This window comes from Crotalus tigris, unplaced genomic scaffold (assembly GCF_016545835.1).
Source record: "Crotalus tigris isolate CLP2741 ecotype Arizona unplaced genomic scaffold, ASM1654583v1 scf7180000017666.379230911805:20528666, whole genome shotgun sequence".
Classification (NCBI taxonomy): Eukaryota; Metazoa; Chordata; class Lepidosauria; order Squamata; family Viperidae; genus Crotalus; species Crotalus tigris.
The window spans coordinates 19,188,748-19,208,134 of NW_024096552.1; positions in this window are offsets into that span (position 1 = coordinate 19,188,748).

The following is a 19,387-nucleotide window of genomic DNA, read 5'->3' on the forward strand; positions in this document are numbered from 1 at the left end:
ACACATCCTATTTGATCTCCTTTTTTTGTTTTCTATTTACTAAGAGAATTATGTATCTGATAAAGCATGGATACAGTTTGGATTTTAAGAGTTAAAACTTGTTTTTTCCCAAATAGGAAGTTAACAAATATTGTTGGGTGGTTCTTTTCATTAGGACAATTAGATCATGCCAAGGGTTTAATTAAAATCCCTGGTGCAACATAGTACATATTTGCATATAAGAGAATGCAATTTGTATATATGAAATTTATTAGAACATATCTAAAACCATAACCATGTATAGTCGTGACATCAGGCATTTTTTTCATCACCCTTACTTCCTTTTTCTTATATTTTACATGATCTTAGATAATTTTGGAGTCCTTGGAATATGAAAGCTTCAGTGAGCTTAAAGGAGAATGAATACAACACACATAGACATATACATTTTCCTATTCTTTAAAAATTCAATATAGGGCTTAGAATTTATATAGAAAATCCCCCCAAAATGGTTTCTTCTTAGATCACAATGACCAATTGCTGAACCAGAAATAACAACAGCAACTTTACAATAGCAATAACAGTTGCATTTAGATTTATATACTGCTTCATAGTGCTTTACAGTCCATTCTAAGTGGTTTAGAGTCAGGGTATTGCCCTCAACAATCTGGGTCCTCATTTTACTGACCTCAGAAGATGGAAGGTTGAAGAGCTTCCGGTGGGAGGCGACGGCGATGGCGGCTAGCTTTTAGCCGTCCAGCTGGGGAAGTGTTAGAGCCGCGGAGCGCAGCGCGCATCAGCTGGCCCGCGGCTCGGAAATCCCTTCCCGGGCAAAGGGAAGGGATAGAGAACGCAAGAGTAGAGGTAGAACCCCTGAACCCCCTCTGGATTTATTTCTAGAGGGGGTGAAAGGAGTGTTCCCTCGGAGCTCTTGCTGATCTCCGCCTCCCAGCTGTTTTTGCTTCCTTGGAAGCAAAAGAAACCGCCGCTTCTATCTCCGTGTTTACAGCATTTTGGTGAGTAATTTTTAAACGGACGGAGCAGTTTAAAGGACTTTTTCTTATATTTTAGGTGTTTATTTTTTTATCTTTTGATTTTTACTATTTTTCCTCCTTTTCTTTGTTATACTAGTGAAAGGACTTAAGATGGCGTTTTGAAAGTGTCGGAGTTTTTTTTTCCTTTCTCTTTTGTTTTACTTTCCCTTTTTAAGGATTGTTTTTTGCTTTTGCTTTTGCTTTTGGCTTAGAAAATTTTTTTTTTTGAATTGTTTGCTCTTTTATTACTTATTCTTGGGATTTATTCTGGACTTTTAATGATTATAGTTTGTCTCTTTTTAAAAATTCTTTTTTTCTTTTTTTCCTCCTCCCTTTTTGGCTGGAGGGGAAAGGGAAGTGACAATTGTGCTTTTTAAAATGGCTTCAAAGAGGCAGCAGCCTTCCTCAGTACCCAAGGTTATTTCTTCTCCTATAACTTCCACTGCACAGCTACAACAACAATCTAAACATGCACCACCGGCTCAGCCACCACCCTCCCCTCCTCTACCTGGACTTTCAGTGCAAGAGGTTAGAGGCATAATGGGAGAGATTGTAGTTCAAATGAGAGAGGAAATGACTCAATTTGTTTCACAGATTAAATCAGAAATTAAATCTGATCTCAAAGAAGAGATAACGGGGATAAAGTCTAAATTGCAAGAAAATAATAATGAATTACGACAAGATATACTGGCAGCTGTTTCAGGTTTGGCTACTGTGGTGGTTAAGCTCGATGCAAGGCTTGAGGAAGTGGAAGACAAAGTTGACTCTTTAGATGACAAAATTCAAGACGTGGAAAGGAAGGTGGACTCCTCACAAGAAGATATTTTGATGTTTCAATACAGACAAATGGAGTATGCTCTGAGGATTAGAGGCCTCAAGGAAGATATGAATCAAGATTTGATGGAGGTGGTTCTTAGTGATCTGGCGCTGGCTTTTGGATATGGATAAAGGAGAATTACAGAGAGAAGTAGAAAAAATTTATAGACTCAACTCCTGGATTGCTAAGCAGAAGAATTTGCCCAGAGATGTGGTGATTTACTTTACAAAGAAGTCCCTGCGGAATGAGATTATACAAGCTTTTTACAACAAAAGATTTCAGATTGCCGCCCAAGATGTCATCATTCTAAAGGAAATCCCATCTAAAATTTTAAGAAGTAGGAAAGACTTTGCTTTTTTAACCAATGAGCTTAAAGCTAGATCGATGCCATTCAGATGGGAAATTCCGATGGGTATCGTTTTGAGCCATGCTGGGACACGTTACAGATTGAACACAGTTGACAAAGCTAGAGATTTCTATACTTCGGTCCTGAGTGCAGGCTCAACTTCATCTGGTCGGAAATCTTTGAGTGCTAAGGAACCTGAGCAGCAATCTGAGGCATTAGATTTGGTTTCCGCAGGGATGATAGAAGTGGCAAAGCAACGCCAAACGGAGGCTAAAGAGCAGAGGATGACTCGTGCAGCTTATAAGCGTAAAGAGAAAGAGCAACGTAAAAAAGAGCCCAAAGAGAATTCTCCTGGAAGTGCATCACCGCCGGTGGGAGGAGCAAGACCCAAGAGTTATGCAACACACGCAGCTCTGTCAGAGTTTGATGGTGTCTTCTCCAGGCTGCGTGCCAAGGGAGATGGCAAAGTTTTTGACCTGGAATGTTAATGGATTGAATTCTCCTCAGAAACGGAAAAAAATCTTTTATTATTTGAAACAACATACCAATGATGTTATTTGTTTACAGGAAACTCATATTCTACTTAAAGATCAGAAATATTTAGTTAATGCTCGTTTGGGATCTCATTTTATATCTCCTGCACCTGGGAAGAAAGGGGGAGTTGTTATATATGTCAAACAAAACCTGCCAGCTTGTCTGGTAGAATCAGATCCCCAGGGGAGATATGTGATGATTGAACTTGGTATTTATGGTAAGAAAGTACTTATAGTTGGACTTTATGCTCCAAATCAACAACAGGAACAATTTTATAAACAGTTACACCAAAAAATAACTTTGCTTGATTATAGATCGGTGGTATTAATGGGTGATTGGAATGGTGTCTTAGATACACAAAGGGATAAGAAAGGTTCCTCTCCTTTTCTTAAACAAGCAAGGCTACCTAAAGCCTTTTTTGATATGAAAGAAGACTGGGAATTAAGGGACTATTGGCGGGAACGTAATCAAGAGGAGAGAGACTTTACTTTTTTTTCTGACAGACACCAATCTTTTTCAAGAATTGACTTTTTCTTGATTACCACGGATTTGTATAATAAAGTAAAGAATGTAAAGATTTTTCCTAGATTACTGACGGATCATAGTCCAGTTTGGATGGAGTTGATTCAAGAGAAAGAGGAAAGAAGATCCTGGAGAGTTAATGAAAATTTGTTTAGACAAGAGAAGAATGTTCAAAAACTAAAGGAGTGTTTAAAGGACTATTTTGCTTTGAATATGTATAAGGGGACTTCAATGTCAATGGTATGGGATGCAGGTAAAGCATTTATGCGCGGTGTTTTGATAAAAATGAATAATTTTTATAAGCGAAATCAGACTCAGAAACGTAGAGAACTTGAAGATGAAATTAAACTAAAAGAAAGGGCTTTGATTCTAAATCCTTCTGATGAAAGTACTAAAGAATCTGTAAAGTTATTAAGGTCACAATTTAATATGTTGATAGCAGATCAAGCTGCAACCAATTTATTATTTATGAAACAAAATACATTTTGTAATGCTAATAAGCCGGGGAGATGGTTGGCTTATCAATTAAGAAAGAAACAGAGACTGAGAATAATAGAGAAAATAAATTATAAGGGTAAACTAGTTTCTCAGAAGGAATTAATTAAAAAATCTTTTTTGGATTATTATCAAAACCTATACAAATCTACTAATGTACAACTGTTAGATATAAATAAATATTTAGCTGAGGCAAGTTTTCCTAAACTGACTGAGGATCAGAAATATGAAATTAATGGTTTAATTACTAAGGAGGAAATCGCCTCAGCAATTCAACAATTGAAATTAGGGAAAGCACCGGGTACGGATGGGTTAACAGCTGTTTATTATAAAGCTTTAATGGAGGAGATGATTCAACCATTAAATGATCTTTTTAATGGTATCTTACAGGGTTTAGAGATTCCTCCTTCATGGCGTAGTGCTTTTATATCATTGATTCCAAAGGAGGATCAAGATCTTACTTTACCAAAAAACTATAGGCCTATATCTCTTTTAAACGTGGATTATAAGATATTTGTAAAAATTTTGGTAAATAGGCTTATGAGGGTGGTGCATCATCTTGTGCATAAAGATCAATCAGGGTTTATAACAGGAAGGTATATGAAAAACAATGTTAGACAAATTATTAACTTATTAGAATACTTAGATAAGAACAACCAAGTTCCTGCAGGGCTCATATTTTTAGATGCTGAAAAAGCATTTGACCAACTGAATTGGCATTTTATGCTAAGAGTAATGGAAGAAATGAATTTTGGTGAAAACATATTACAAGCCCTTAAGGTAATATATCAAAAACAAACAGCACAACTTATTGTTAATGGAGGTTTGTCGGAGGTTTTCACAATAGAGAAAGGTACTAGACAGGGGTGTCCTTTATCGCCATTGTTGTTTGTTTTAACATTGGAAATATTATTGATTAAAATTCGAGAGTCTCAGGAAATTAAAGGAATATATGTTAATAAAAAAGAATATAAGTTGAGAGCTTTTGCGGATGACTTGGTTGTTACTTTGTCGCAACCTGATTATTCTGTAGTAAACTTATTACAGTTGATTCACCATTATGGTTTGGTCTCGGGTTTTAAGATTAATGTAAATAAGACTAAAATTTTACCTAAAAATTTGTCGAGTCAGGAGAAGCAGATTTTGGTTAACTCGACGGGTTTTGAGATTGTTAATAAGGTAAAATATTTGGGGGTGATGCTGTCTGTTTCTAATGCAAAACTATTTAAAAATAATTATGAAAGGTTGTGGGTCGGGGTACAGAAAGACTTGAAGAATTGGGAAAAGCTGCAATTATCCCTCATGGGAAGAATTGCAGTGATAAAAATGAATATTCTACCCAAGTTTCTTTTTTTGTTTCAAATGTTACCAATTTTGAAAAATGAGATTAATTTAAATGAGTGGCAGAAGGGTCTCAATAAATTTATTTGGGCAGGGAAAAAACCAAGGGTTAAGTTCAAAATTATGCAAGACTTCCGTGAGAGGGGCGGACTCAAGGTACCAAATTTGAAATTATATTATGATGCGGTGGTTTTAACATTAATTAGTGACTGGGTAAATTTGACAAACTCTGAGATACTTTATCTAGAGGGATGGGATTTACTTTATGGGTGGCATGCCTATTTAATATTTAATAAAAAAATAGATTGGGCTTTTAAATCTCATATTTTAAGAATTTCTTTACTTAGGATTTGGAGAAAATATTATAAAAGTGATTTTAAAGTACCATTATGGGCTATACCTTGGCATGCGATAGAAGGAATAAAAAGAGGGGTTAAAATGGATATGGTGTCTTACAGACAGTTACTTAAATTAAAATCAAAACTGGCAATTTAAAATCACGGGAAGAATTAGCACAAGAAAATTTTACTTATTCTTGGTTCAATATAGGCAACTACTAGATAGATGGAAGATGGATTGTAAGGTGGGTTTTCTTAGAGAAGATGAAAATCTTATTAAGCAACTGAAGGATCAAAGACAAACCCACATTAAGAGAATTTATGGGGTTTTAGTTGAATTGGACTCAGAAACGGAACTAATTAAAGATTGTATGATTAGATGGGCGCAGAACTTTGGTGAGCCAGTTTCATTGGACACCTGGGAAATTATTTGGGTGAGAAATGTCAAATTTACTCAAGCACAGAATTTAAGGGAGAATTTTTATAAAATGTTTTATAGATGGCACCTTGATCCACAAAAAATGTCTTATATGTACCCTGACGTGCAACCTAAATGCTGGAGATGTGGTTATAAGGAGGCTTCCTATTATCATATTTGGTGGTCATGCAGAGAGATAAAAGCATTTTGGATCAAAATATGGTGGAATATCCAGAGAATTTTTAGAAGGAGGGTAAAATTTACTCCGCAATTATTTTTGTTAGGTATTGTTACAGATTGTGATACAAAGGAGGTTGTATTGATGTTAAATTTGATCACAGCCGCGAGGCTGTTAGTTGGACAATATTGGAAGAAGGAATCTTTGCCTACATTGCAGGAATGGTTTTTTAAAGTAGCTTATCTGGCGGAAATGGCAAAGATTTCGGCTTTCTTAAAGCAACAAACGCAAGAGAAGTTTTTTGCTATCTGGGACAAATGGATAAAATTTATACAATTTAGATTGGGTATACAAAAATATCATATAGCTTTTTCATAAGTTTTATTTTTATATATATTATAGATATCTTTTTTGTATATATAAATATAAAGTTTTTAATTTAATTTTTATTTTTTTTTATTGCTTAAGCCTATATTCTGCTCTGGGAAGCTCAGGGGGGGGGAAGGGAGGGTTTTTGGGAGGGGTGTGGGGTGGGGTTTTTTTTTTTATATGTATTGTTTAATTTTCTTTTTCTTCTGTATATGTTGTTTTTTGTTTTGTATTGTTCTTGTTTTTCTTGTAAAATTTATAAAACTTTTAATAAAAAAAAAAAAAAAAAAAGAAGATGGAAGGTTGAGTCAACCTTGAGTCCAGTGATCCTCAAATTGCCAAACTGCTGTCAGCTGGCAGGCAGCAGAAGTAGCCTGCAATACGCGCCACCATGGCTCTTAAAAGAACTATCTTTGGGATACATTATAAAAATAATTTATTGGCATTATTTTTATGATTATCATTATTCTGTTGTGTGGCATGAACATTGAGAGCTTGGGCACCGGAGATAAATTCCTTGTGTGTCTAATCACACTTGGCCAAATAAAGTGTCCAGTTCAATTCAATTGACTACATTTTCCTCCCATCTCATGAACAGGAAGAAAGCTCATTGCACCTTGATTTAGAAATTATTCAGTAATAGTTTTAATAAAACAGCAATCACAAAAATATTTATTTTCTGAGAGGTCTCTCCCCAACTCGGCTCTACCTCTATATATGCTCAGAGAGGTATAATAGCTTTACTTGTCCATTTTTTAAAATTAGTATGGAATATATTGCCTTCTGTATGTTGCTTAATTACAGTTTTTAGTAAATGCAACTTAGGGTTCTCAAGGAATTTTTAGTTCAACAGATTCTGGAACAATTTATGTAAAATGAAAGAGATTTTTGGCTTGAACATTGGAGAAGTCTTATTTAGTAATTATTCATGTTCTATGAAATTTAGGACTTCAGAATACAGAATATTAGTTTTGAATGTTCAGCTTCAACAACTTCCAATCACTCAATGTGATACTTCAAAGATGCCCATTGCCTGACCACAGAATCTCTTTAGATTTCTGATATATCTGCTTCTCCCCATGTGAGAAATAGTTTTTTCTATTTCTAAAGTGGCAAAACTACATAGCACACCATATAAACTTCACACACTATTGATTGAAGTGATATCTTGCTACGATATTTTCACCAAATTCATATGAAATCATTAGAATCCAAGATTTGGGATGGATTTTAGATGGGTGGAATTGTTCATAGAGATGATTCAAATGTATTGAAATTGCCATTCACTCAAAGCAATGACAAAATCTTCAAGCAAAGTAAGTTTGTGATATGATCAGAAGAGGGTGAAGGATTAGATAATGCAGTTTCAGTACCAGATAAAAATAATAACAGTTCTTTGTGGTCACACACACCTCCCCCATTTCTATACTTGCTCTATGTAGTCTTCATCTTTTAATGTTTTTTTATATATTGAATTACTGAAATTTTGTATTATATAGATTGCTGGAATCATATGAAATATGTTTATTTGAACAGGTAGAAGGTAAATAAATGGATATGTTTAAGCAGAGACTAAACATTCTTCTGTTAAGAGAGGCTTTAATTTTGATTTTTTTCACTGAAGTGATGGTTGGACAGATTGGCCCACAAATACATTACAGGCTCACAAAGGTTGCATTCTTCTTCACTATAGTATCATTTTTGCTTTGATAAGTCTTGATTAACATTAATGTATCTGACATCTCCAATCTTCTTATACGAGTGGATACTTTTGGACCTTTGAGAATAAGTTGAGAACAATCTCGCAAAATAGCTGCTGTGTTAATAGCCCCATTACCAAATTGGTTCTTATGGAGACAAAAGCATTGTCCACAATGTGTCATAATTGTTACTTGCCAGTCCTTCATTTATCTCCTTTCCGCTAACAGAATGCTCCTTAATACCCCTCCTTTTCTTCAGCTTCCCCCCCCCCATAACAAACACCCATTTTTTTGGTCTAACTAATTTGGAACACAGAGGCATTTTTGGAAATAAAAAATGCTGGAATTAGGCTGAGTTTTTGTTTTTCAGTGTGGCACCTTCCCATTTATAGAACTTTATTTTTAACTAGACAACCAGTCCCTTGTTGAATCATTGTTTCAGAGAAATATTTCCTTACCTAAACAGAGAAACAGAATGACCTCAGTGGGCAAAAAAAGCAGTAGGAGCATGAAAGACTACTGACTTCCTGCCAGCTTTCTTACTGGGTTTCCTTGTGGAAAGCTGGCAAGATGCATCAAAAACCTTCCTTCCTTCCTTCCTTCCTTGTGGAAAGCTGGCAAGATGCATCAAAATCCTTCCTTCCTTCCTTCCTTCCTTCCTTCCTTCCTTCCTTCCTTCCTTCCTTCCTTCCTTCCTTCCTTCCTTCCAATTCAGCCTTCCAATCTTCCGAGGTCAGTAAAATGAGAACCCAGAATGTTGTGGGCAATATGGTGGCTCTGTAAACTGCTTAGAGAGGCTGTAAAGCATTGTGAAGTGGTATATAAGTCTAAGTGCTATTGCTATTGCTAAAACTGCCATAAAAGAAATCAGAAATAATTTCTTTATATTTTCTTCTCTTTTCTCTATACTTTTCTTTCTTTTTCCTACATTTGTTTTTCTTTTTTCTTAACTCTAACTATTAGCTCTTATTTTTATCTTTTTAAAATTTTTAATAGTCATTTTTTAAAAAGTAGAAATCAGGAGGGTAAGCCCCTCTGGCTTGTTCAGACCCAGCAGTAGCCCATATTATATCATGAGAATTGATATTCTCTTTTTCTCATCACCCACATTTCCCAGGTGGAATCTGCTTAAAAATTAATTTCTGTTGCATTTCTTTAGGTTTCTTATCCCAGAAATTCTTGAAACTAAAATTACATTTTTAAAAGCTGATATCCTACCTAGCTATAACAGAAATGTTTGGAAGCTTTCATACAAAATGTTTAGAATCCAGCTATTTTAGGAGATGTCAAATGGAAGCATATAAATCTCGCATCATAATTCAGCAATAATCAAATAATTGTGAGTGTGGGTGTACAGTTAAACCATCCAAGTGTTGTGCTCCTAAAAAGTTATTTATAACTAAAATATCTTCAGATTAGTGCTAGAAAAAATGCAATCATAAGCAACCACTGAGCAAAGTTTATTCTTGCCGCACAAAAAAATTCTTGCTTTGGGTATCTTCAATTGTTTTCAGAGGTGAAAAGTATAGTTTGCAAATTTCAGCTTTATGCCTATTCTTCTTATAGCTTTTCTAGCTTATCTCCTTGGGAATTAACCTAACATCAGCCTAAAAAAGCTCTTTTAAGTACATTTCCCCCCACTACCAGAAATGTTGTGAACTATCTTAGGATGCCTGAAGTAAAGAATAGAACCCAAGGGAAGCTTTTATTTTCTACAACAAAGTTAAATGACCAAACATAAAAATAATGAAGGTAAAAACAAAAAAACTTGGGTTTCTTGTGAAGCAGAAAGAAACAGGCTGTTTAATTATGGATATATGGGGATTGAAAAGAAAATAGTCATAATGTTTAGTGTTAACAATTAAATTCTTAAAAAATAGATTGAAATGATTTTTTTTCATCATGGCAATAAAACCAGAGCATTACAGGGAAGTGTAAATTGTAAGATGGTTGCTAGAGGCATTCAGGAAGTTGAGTGCCAGTCCTCTTCCCAGCTTAGAGACGGTTATGCTACTAGAACATGGTAGACAAAATATTGGAGTAGAATTGCAAAGTTCTCTGTGGATCTATTATTAGGAAATAAAATAATTCAACATACTTGGTGTCATTTTTATCTGGGACACCGGAAAGTCAATTAAACCTTGATACTATAATTTTAAGATATGGGTCGCGATTTTCGCAGCCTTTCAGTCTCACGGAAGCTGACTTTACCAATAGATAAAGTGGATAGGACCTCTGAGGAAGTGCATCTTGGAAGAAGTATGGAACAATTATTGCTGATATAGGGCTAGGTCTAATTTGTACTTTTCCAGTTGGACTTTGCTTTAGGGACTTCTATTTCACCTGGATTGCACTGGAGGCTGGCTTGGAGGGATTCCTGGTCCTGTTATCTGGAATGAGAATACAACTTGGGACAGTGTAGGGCTACTTCAATGTCAATCCATCAGGAGCCGCCTTCTACAAAAGAATTTGGAAATGTTGCCAGGTTTAAACCTGGAGTGGTGGAGAAGTTGGCTGTTTTCTGGGAAGAGTCATGTCTGGATTTCATATCTGGTTTTGAAAAGGAATCCTTGCCACTGGTAAGCATGGGAGATGAGTGCTGTCTGAAAGCAACTAGGTAGATAATCTGGTTGGACATCTACTTAATATGGTATCTGAGAACTCATTTAAATCTGAAATCTGCTCATTTGGGTTTCCTGTTTCTGATGGCTAGCAAGTTTAGAGCAACCTAAGAGTTCGGATCTCCTTAACAAGGCACATTAGGAAAGTTTGTATTCCTAGCCAGTTTATATTCATGTTAAAATAAAATGAGCACCAAGGTAATTAAAACTATAAAAGTTTAATTTAAAAACGCCAAGCTTTCGCCGTCACCTGCCGGCATCATCAGGGCTTAAAACGCCAGAGAGTGGGAGAGTCTCTTATAATCAAGCCAGAGTCTGCGCCCCGCTCCTTGATCTCGTTATCGGACCTAATTGGATAGATTGTACTCCGGTGATCCGTTTCTTCCTGCACCCCTTATCTACGTGTATGTCCTCATTTGCCTTCTTTTCCTTGGATTCTAGGGTAGGTGGGGCAACCTCCCTATCTCCCTGGTTGCCCCCCTCCTTTGATCCATTCTCTCCCTCAGGTTTGTGTGGTGGTTTGCATTTCCCTTTCCTCTTTTTCCAATCCACATCCATGCAGCTATTCTCTCTACAAGTGCTTTCCCTTTCTTCCCTAGGTCATGGGCTGTAAGTTTTGTTTCTTTATGATCTCTATAAAGTCTACAAGAAATCCAATGGCTCCCTAGGACACACCATCTACCAGAAGAAAACTCACACAAACTGCTATCTGCATGCTCTCTCACACCACCACCCAGCACAGATCAACTCCATAGCCAAGACACTCATCTCCAGAACAAAACGCTTAGCTGACGAACAACACCTAACAACACACTCTCACCAATGTACTAACATCCAAGGATTCCAAAGAAATAAGATTACAAACCTAATCCAAAAAGAAACCCCCACTAAAATCCAAGACAGAGAACAAGAAAACGGCAAAGCCCTCCTCCCATACATAAAAAGCACCACAGACAGAATCAGTAAGATCCTCCATAAACACAACATCAAAACAGCATTCTGCACAAACAGAAAAATATCCACCATCCTAAGAAACCCCAAAAATAAAATTGAGTTAGAAAATCAAGGAGTATATGAAATCCCATGCACTGCTTGTCCCAACACATACATCGGACAAACCAACAGAAGAATAAGTGCACGCATTGAAGAACATAAGAACTCAGTCAAAAAAGAGGAACCAACATCTTCCCTGGTCCAACACCTTAAAGCCACAGGACATGAAATTGACTTTAAAAATACCAGAACTATTGCCAAAAGTGAACATTTTAATAACAGAATAATCAGAGAAGCCATCGAGATAGAAAAACGCCCACACAGCATGAACAAGCAAGATGATACCTCCCGCCTACCAGCCATTTGGAAACCCGCCCTTATTGACAAACGACTCCCTAACACAAAAAATGACACCAGACCCACAGTCACAAAAACCACACAGGATGTCACCACCACACATCCACACAAAAAGCAAACCCAAAGCTACGCCGATGATGAGGCACGACCACAAACCAGAAGCCAGGCCACAGCTGCATCATTAGCCACTTTAAACCCCTCCAATCCATACGTGAAGCAAACTGACACCCTCCATGAAGATGAGGCACGACCACGAACGCGAAGCCAATAAATAGCAAGGCAGCCCACCATCTTAACCCCCCCTGCAACTCAGACTAACCTGAGCACAACCAATCAGAGCACAGCCAACCAGAGCACAGCCAACCCCCCAGCCAATCAGAGCACAGCCAACCCCCCCAGCCAATCAGAGCACAGCCAAGCCGCTAACCAATCAGAACACACCTCCACCCTATCAGAACACAGCCAAGCTCCCACCCAATCAGTTCATACCCCCACTGGCAGTTAAAAGGAAGAAACAGCTAAGACCACACATTGTTCCTCGAAGCACGAAGCTGAAAACACCAGCCTGAAGATGACGAATGGGACTTCGTCGAAACATCGCCAAGACACTTTGGTTGTTTGAGAAAACCCGAACAACCAAAGACCTACATACAAACACCTGCGAAAACCTCAGAAAACATACAGTTTTGGCTGTTAAGCATCTAAAACACTTTTAGATAAACCATAGAAAATAATAAATCCATATTCTACCAACATAAAGAGTTGACTCCCACAATATATTCCCTACTTTATCAGCCTTTTCAAGAAAGGTCAGTTGGTTCAAGTAAAAACCTGAAAGAATTACAACAGAAGTATACTTTGAACCTATTTCACCAATATAAAAGAGGTGATATGTTTAATATTACAATTCTAGGGCCATTTCTAAGTTTTGATGCTATTTTATTAAGCCTTGATTATTAGGTAATAATGCACCACATCAAAGAACATGTAATCCTGATTAATTTTATTATCTTTTTTTGAAGCTTATCAAAAGTTCATCTTAGTAAGAGTGAGTGGTATCTAGGCTGTAGACTGTAGGAAGCTGGATATTCACTACACGGCAGCAAACACTTAAGGTGATCTGTATCTCTTCGCTGCTTTTAATTCGCTGCCTGAATTTTAGCCAAAGATGGCAGCCCAAATGAAATAGCCACCAGGAAAAAGGTTTTGAGGAGTTACTGTTTTTCATTGGAACAAACTCTCAGTCTGATCTGGAAGAAATACTTCAAAAAGAGTAGCTTAAGTCATTTCACTTCAAAGATGCTGATAATTTTACAAAAGCTGGCTCTAATTTTATTTTTTAAAATTTTATGCAGCACTTGAGATTTCTAATGCTCTTCTGTTTCTGATGACATGCTTATTTTTAAAAATAAATTTATTTTGTTTTTAAGACAACAGAAAAATAACAAAAGTAAAAGGAATAAAATATGAAAATACACACATTATTTAAAAAGTGCTTAGAAATAAGTGAAAAAATACTGCATAAAAAGATACAGAGTATATAATATGTTGTTAGAATAATAAACAGTCTATAGATAATTCATTTATAGGTAGCAAGTGTTAATCAGATCTTCAATCCATTGAATCAATAAGCCATACAATTATATTGCCAATATTGCAATATCCATCTATATTGTTCAATTGACAAATTCCAAATAGTAGGTATATAATTGAAGAGAAAATTACCCTCTGAAAATGTTAGCTTTTGTCACACAGTAACAGGACAGGAAGATCTGGAGGAACATTGTTCATGGGATCATGATGGGTCAGACACAACTTCGCAATTAACAACAACATTTATATAGTCCTCTTTCTCCCAGAACTTACCAAGTATAGGTCATTGTAAAAACATGTATTTTATCTTACTTTTTAAAAAATATATTTTATTGATTTTTTAACATAATCACCTTAATATTTGGTAAACAGCGTGTTGTCTGGATTTATATTTAAAAAACAATCAATAACAGTAAATTTCTATAATTCTATAGTTCACATAATGGCTTTGCTTGATTTCCTCTTCTTCCAATAATATTCTCTTTTGCCAACTTTGAATTAATACAATTCTTATTATTTTGATAAATAACAATTAAATATAGACATTTTTCTAATATTTCTACAAATAATAACCACATCAATATAACTGATCATCTTGATTGCCTCATTATAGATCCTGTTTACAAAATTCTTATTTAAATTTGTTTTCCCCACAATGTTCAAAACATTCTTACGGGTTAAGATTTTCTCAAAGTTAATTACACTTAACTATTTAACTTTTTTTCCTCATACAGGCCATCCCAACACTTTTACATTTATCATGTCCTAAAATAGAGAGAGAGAGAGAGAGAGAGAGAGAGAGAGAAGAAGAGGAGGAGGAGGAGGAAGAGGAGGAGGTAGAAGGTAGAAGAAGAAGAAGAAGAAGAAGAAGAAGAAGAAGAAGAAGAAGAAGAAGAAGAAGAAGAAGAAGAAGAAGAAGAAGAAGAAGAAGAGGAAGAAGAAGAAGAAGAAATAAGAAGATAGTATACTACTTAAAATACATGTCTCTCTTAGGCTAATGTACATTTATATCCAGAATTTTTCTCTTCTATTTAAACATAACATAACAGTTAATCTTTAACTGTTCCATTTAATAAATCCAATTATTTAAACTTTTAGATCTATTCAAAATATTTTTATCCATTGAAGTTTTCTCAAAATCAATTACACTTAAATATCTAAAATATTTCCTTTATATAAATCATCCCAACATTTTTATATTTCTCATGTAAAAAACAAAACAAAAAAGAAAGAAAAAAATACTATGTTACTTGAGGGGCTCATCCCTCTTAAACTAAAATACATTTATATCCACAATCTTTCTATTTCTTTAACCATATTCAAACAGATGTTTAATTTTTAAATATTCCTTCTGATAAATCCCATCATCTAATTTCTTAATTCTTACTTTAGCTTTTTTCCCCCAAACATCTTTCCTGATCAATATGCTCCACTGAATCAAAGATTCTTCCCATGGTCTTGCAGATGTTGTTGTGGGTACAAATGGCAAATCAAATAAGATGTTTTTATGGGAAAGTTTTGCCCCTTCATATTCATTGAAAATATTTTCCTTTCTTCCTCTTTTGATTTCTCTTATAATTTTTTATCTCTCAAGTTCTTGTAGTTCTTCTGACAGCTCTGTAATCCCTTTTGTCGAATCTTTTTTCTTGTCCCCAGACTTATTTTGTTATCTTAGAGCAGCAGTTCTCAACCTGTGGGTCGGGACCTCATTTGGGGTCGAACGACCATTTCATGGGGGTCGCCAAACAATGTAGTCCACCATTCCCCCCCCTTTTCCTTAGCTGTGCTACTCCCTTTTATTCTATTGGCTTTTGAAAGCCAATAGAATAGACTCTCTTGAATAGAGTCTAATTTTATTGGCTTTCAAAAACCAATAGGAATTGTCCAGGCTGTCTCTGCCCTGCTGAGCCCACCAAAAGTCCCATTCTGCAAACGGTGCTGCAAGTTATCTGCAGCAAAGGTGAGCTGTCTGGAAGCTTCTATCCCTCCCTGCTGAGCAACTACTAAAAATGTAAGTAAAAGAGGGCCAGGGGTGGGAGGTGGGAGGCCGGCAGGTGCAGGGAGGGTTGCTGGTGCGCGTGGGGCATGGTGGGTGCCTTACCTTCTTTGGGCTGGGCCAGCTGGTGGCCCAGCCAGTAGTCAGCCTGCTCTGTCTCTGCCGCTTGCCAGGTACACCTCACCATGCATGCGTGGTGCTCCAGGGCAGGGAAAGTCCTTGACTTATGACCGGTTGGGTAGTCCTCAACTGACGACTGGTTGGGGGTCACAGCATTAAAAAGATTGAGAACCACTGTCTTAGAGCAGTGTTTCCCAATCTTGACAATTTTAAGGCATGTGGACTTCAACTCCCAGAATTCCACAGCCAGTGTTGCTGGCTGTGGAATTCTGGGAGTTGAAGTCCTCATGCCTTAAAATTGTCAAGTTTGGGAAACACTGTCTTAGAGTATAAGTTATCTTTTCCATGTCCAATGTTTCCTGTATTTTTTTCCACCTGGGTTAAGTCATACTTCCTTCTATTATTAGGCTCCATCTTTAAATCTCCTTCCTCTGGTTTATGTTCAGCTGTCTGTTTTATCTGCTCACTCTCTATTTTTATTTACTGAGAGTTTTTTGTTGTAAAATTAAATCAGAGATGTATTCATTTATATTTTTAAAGTTATTTTTTAATTTCCTCATGGTTGAGATCATTGTTGTTTGAATTAATTGCAACATAGCATACATCTTCTCCTGGAAAGTATTTGTTTTTTCTTGGTATATTCTTTCTACAGATTTCTGGTTTTCCATGATAGCCAAAAATCAGGGTTTTCCTTTCTCTGTAAACAGCTTTAGAGTCACAGTTAACTAAGTATTTATAATCCAGAAAGGTCAATTTCCCCCCAAAGTTTATAATTGTTTCTTTGTAGGTAGCCCAAAATGTTTTCTTTTTTTGTCACAGCTGTTCTCTGTTATTAAGCTATTGAAGGTCACAGAAACAAGTTATCTTTTCCTGGGTTTTGCCAGTTCCTGTATTAGAGCAAGTACTATTGTATATTTTCATCCACCACTAGATGTCAGCACCAGTTCATTTTTCAGTTTTCAAAATAAACAATTGCTTTCTTCTGTTTTCATGATTTAAAAAGAAAATCCTAAAAATTCCACCATTTTTAAACTTATCCAGATTTAGGTCTTCTATTAATTTCATTTCAGCATATTTTTGTCCCCCATAAAAAGTTTAATTCACCACTTCTGTCTGTAGGAAGATCCCCTTCCTTCTCATTTTCGGAGGCTTTTTGCTTCTTGGGTTCCTCCCCCCCAGGAAATCAATTATCAAGTAGAAGAGAGAAAATTGATGTTCTTACTCAGTTCCAAGCACGTTGTTTACAGTCAGCTTAAAATAGTGCTTTTGGGCTTCAGCTGCTTGCAGCATGGGCTAGACTCTGAAGTTAAGCTAGCCTTTCTCCTGCTGGTTTCTGGAAGGCTTTTCCTGGACCGATCAGATCAACCACCATCTCTCTGCAGTCAGTGGGACTTCCCTTCTTCTTCTTCACCTCTCCAGGGTGACTTTAGGCCCACTTAGGGTCATCTAACAGACAGAAATTGGCCATAGGGTGTGGAGCTTCATGATCCCTCAGCTGCTGTGCTACTGTGCAAAACCAGAAGCCTCTAAAAATATGTATTTTAAAGAAGTATTACCTGTACTACAGATGCCACAAAATGCTTTTCCTTTTTTACATAATACAGTTATACTGGAGTCCAATAAATTCTAAATATCAGTTTTGTTGTATAAGTCATAGTTTGAGGTCCAGTGACATTCTAGGCATCTCTAATTCTTTATGCTGTTCAGATCTTAACTTCTGGTATCAAATTGATTTGTTGATAACAAATACCTGTAGAAATTAATAGTAGGTTTTTTTAATTTTTTTAAAAAAATCAGTTGTATAAGTATCTCAAATATCTGAGAAGATGAAAACACTTGTCATTAAAGCAAGAAAGACAACGCCAAAGAATGTTCAAACTATCGCACCATTGCACTCATTTCACATGCTAGTAAAGTTATGCGTAAAATCCTACAAGCTAGACTCCAGCAGTATGTGGATCGAGAACTACCAGAAGTGCAGGCAGGATTTCAAAGAGGCAGAGGAACTAGAGATCAAATTGCCAACATACGCTGGATCATGGAGAAAGCTAGAGAGTTCCAGAAAAACATCTACTTCTGCTTCATTGACTATGCAAAAGCTTTTGATTGGGTGGATCACAACAAATTGTGGCAAGTTCTTAAAGAGATGGGAGTACCAGACCATCTCATTTGTCTCTTGAGAAACTTATATGCGGGTCAAGAAGCAACAGTGAGAACTGGACACGGAACCACTGATTGGTGCAAAATTGGAAAAGGAGTTCGGCAAGGCTGTATACTGTCGCCCTGCCTATTTAACTTATATGCAGAGCACATCATGAGAAAGGCAGGACTAGATGAATCAAAAGTTGGAATTAAGATTGCCGGGAGAAATATCAACAACCTAAGATATGCAGATGATACTACTCTAATGGCAGAAAGTGGAACTAAAGAGCCTCTTGATGCGGGTGAAGAAGGAGTGTGCAAAAGTTGGTTTGAAACTCAACATTAAGTAAACCAAAATCATGGCATCCGGCCCTCTCAATTCCTGGCAAATAGATGGGGAAGAAATGGAGGTAGTGACAGATTTTATTTTTCTGGGCTCAGAGATTACCTCAGATTGTAATCTTTGGCAGCCAAGAAATTAAAAGACGCTTGCTCCTGGGGAGGAAAGCTATGGCAAATCTAGAGAGCATACTAAAAAGCAGAGACATCACCCTGCCAACAAAAGTGCGTATAGTCCAGGCCATGGTTTTCCCAGTTGCAATGTATGGCTGTGAAAATTGGACCATAAGAAAGGCTGAGCGCAAGAGAATTGAGGCCTTTGAACTATGGTGCTGGAGAAGACTCCTGTGAGTCCCTTGGACTGCAAGGTGTTCAAACTAGTCAGTCCTAGAAGAGATCAACCCCGACTGCTCTTTAGAAGGCCAGATTCTGAAGTTGAAACTCAAATACTTTGGCCACCTAATGAGAAGGAAGGACTCACTGGAGAAGGGCCTAATGCTGGGAAAGACTGAGGGCAATAGAAGAAGGGGACGACAGAGAATGAGATGGCTGGATGGAGTCACTGAAGCAGTAGGCATGAGCTTAAATGGACTCCAGAAGATGGTAGAGAACAGGAAGGCCTGGAGGAACGTTGTCCATGGGGTTGCGATGGGTCAGACAGGACTTCGCAGTTAACAACAACAACAACAACAACAAAACTGTAAATATTTCCATTGAGGTACATTTTTGATTCAGCATATAAAAATTAAAAATTCATCCTCATCAATTATCAGTTGATTCAAAGTCAATATCTGCACTTTCATCCAATTTTTCCATATCACCATCTTTTTCTAAAATTTTAATCTTGTATTTCCCCATAAAATCAATTTAGCATGGGAAAAGCATAATTTTTAAAGATATTATATTCCATAGTTTTCTAACTGATAGAATCGTTTCCAGATATATTACAATGTGTATATGGATCTTGATACTGTCTATCCAACCAAAGGTGCTACATATGTGTACTGTACTCCAAAATTGCTGGATCTATAAATGTTTTATACTACTCAGTAGGAAATCCATCCAATCTTGGGTTTACCATTTGCCATTTTAAAATTTATTTTTTAATGTCTTGCTCAGATAGCAGAGAAAATTATAATTGTTTTTGCAAAGCTC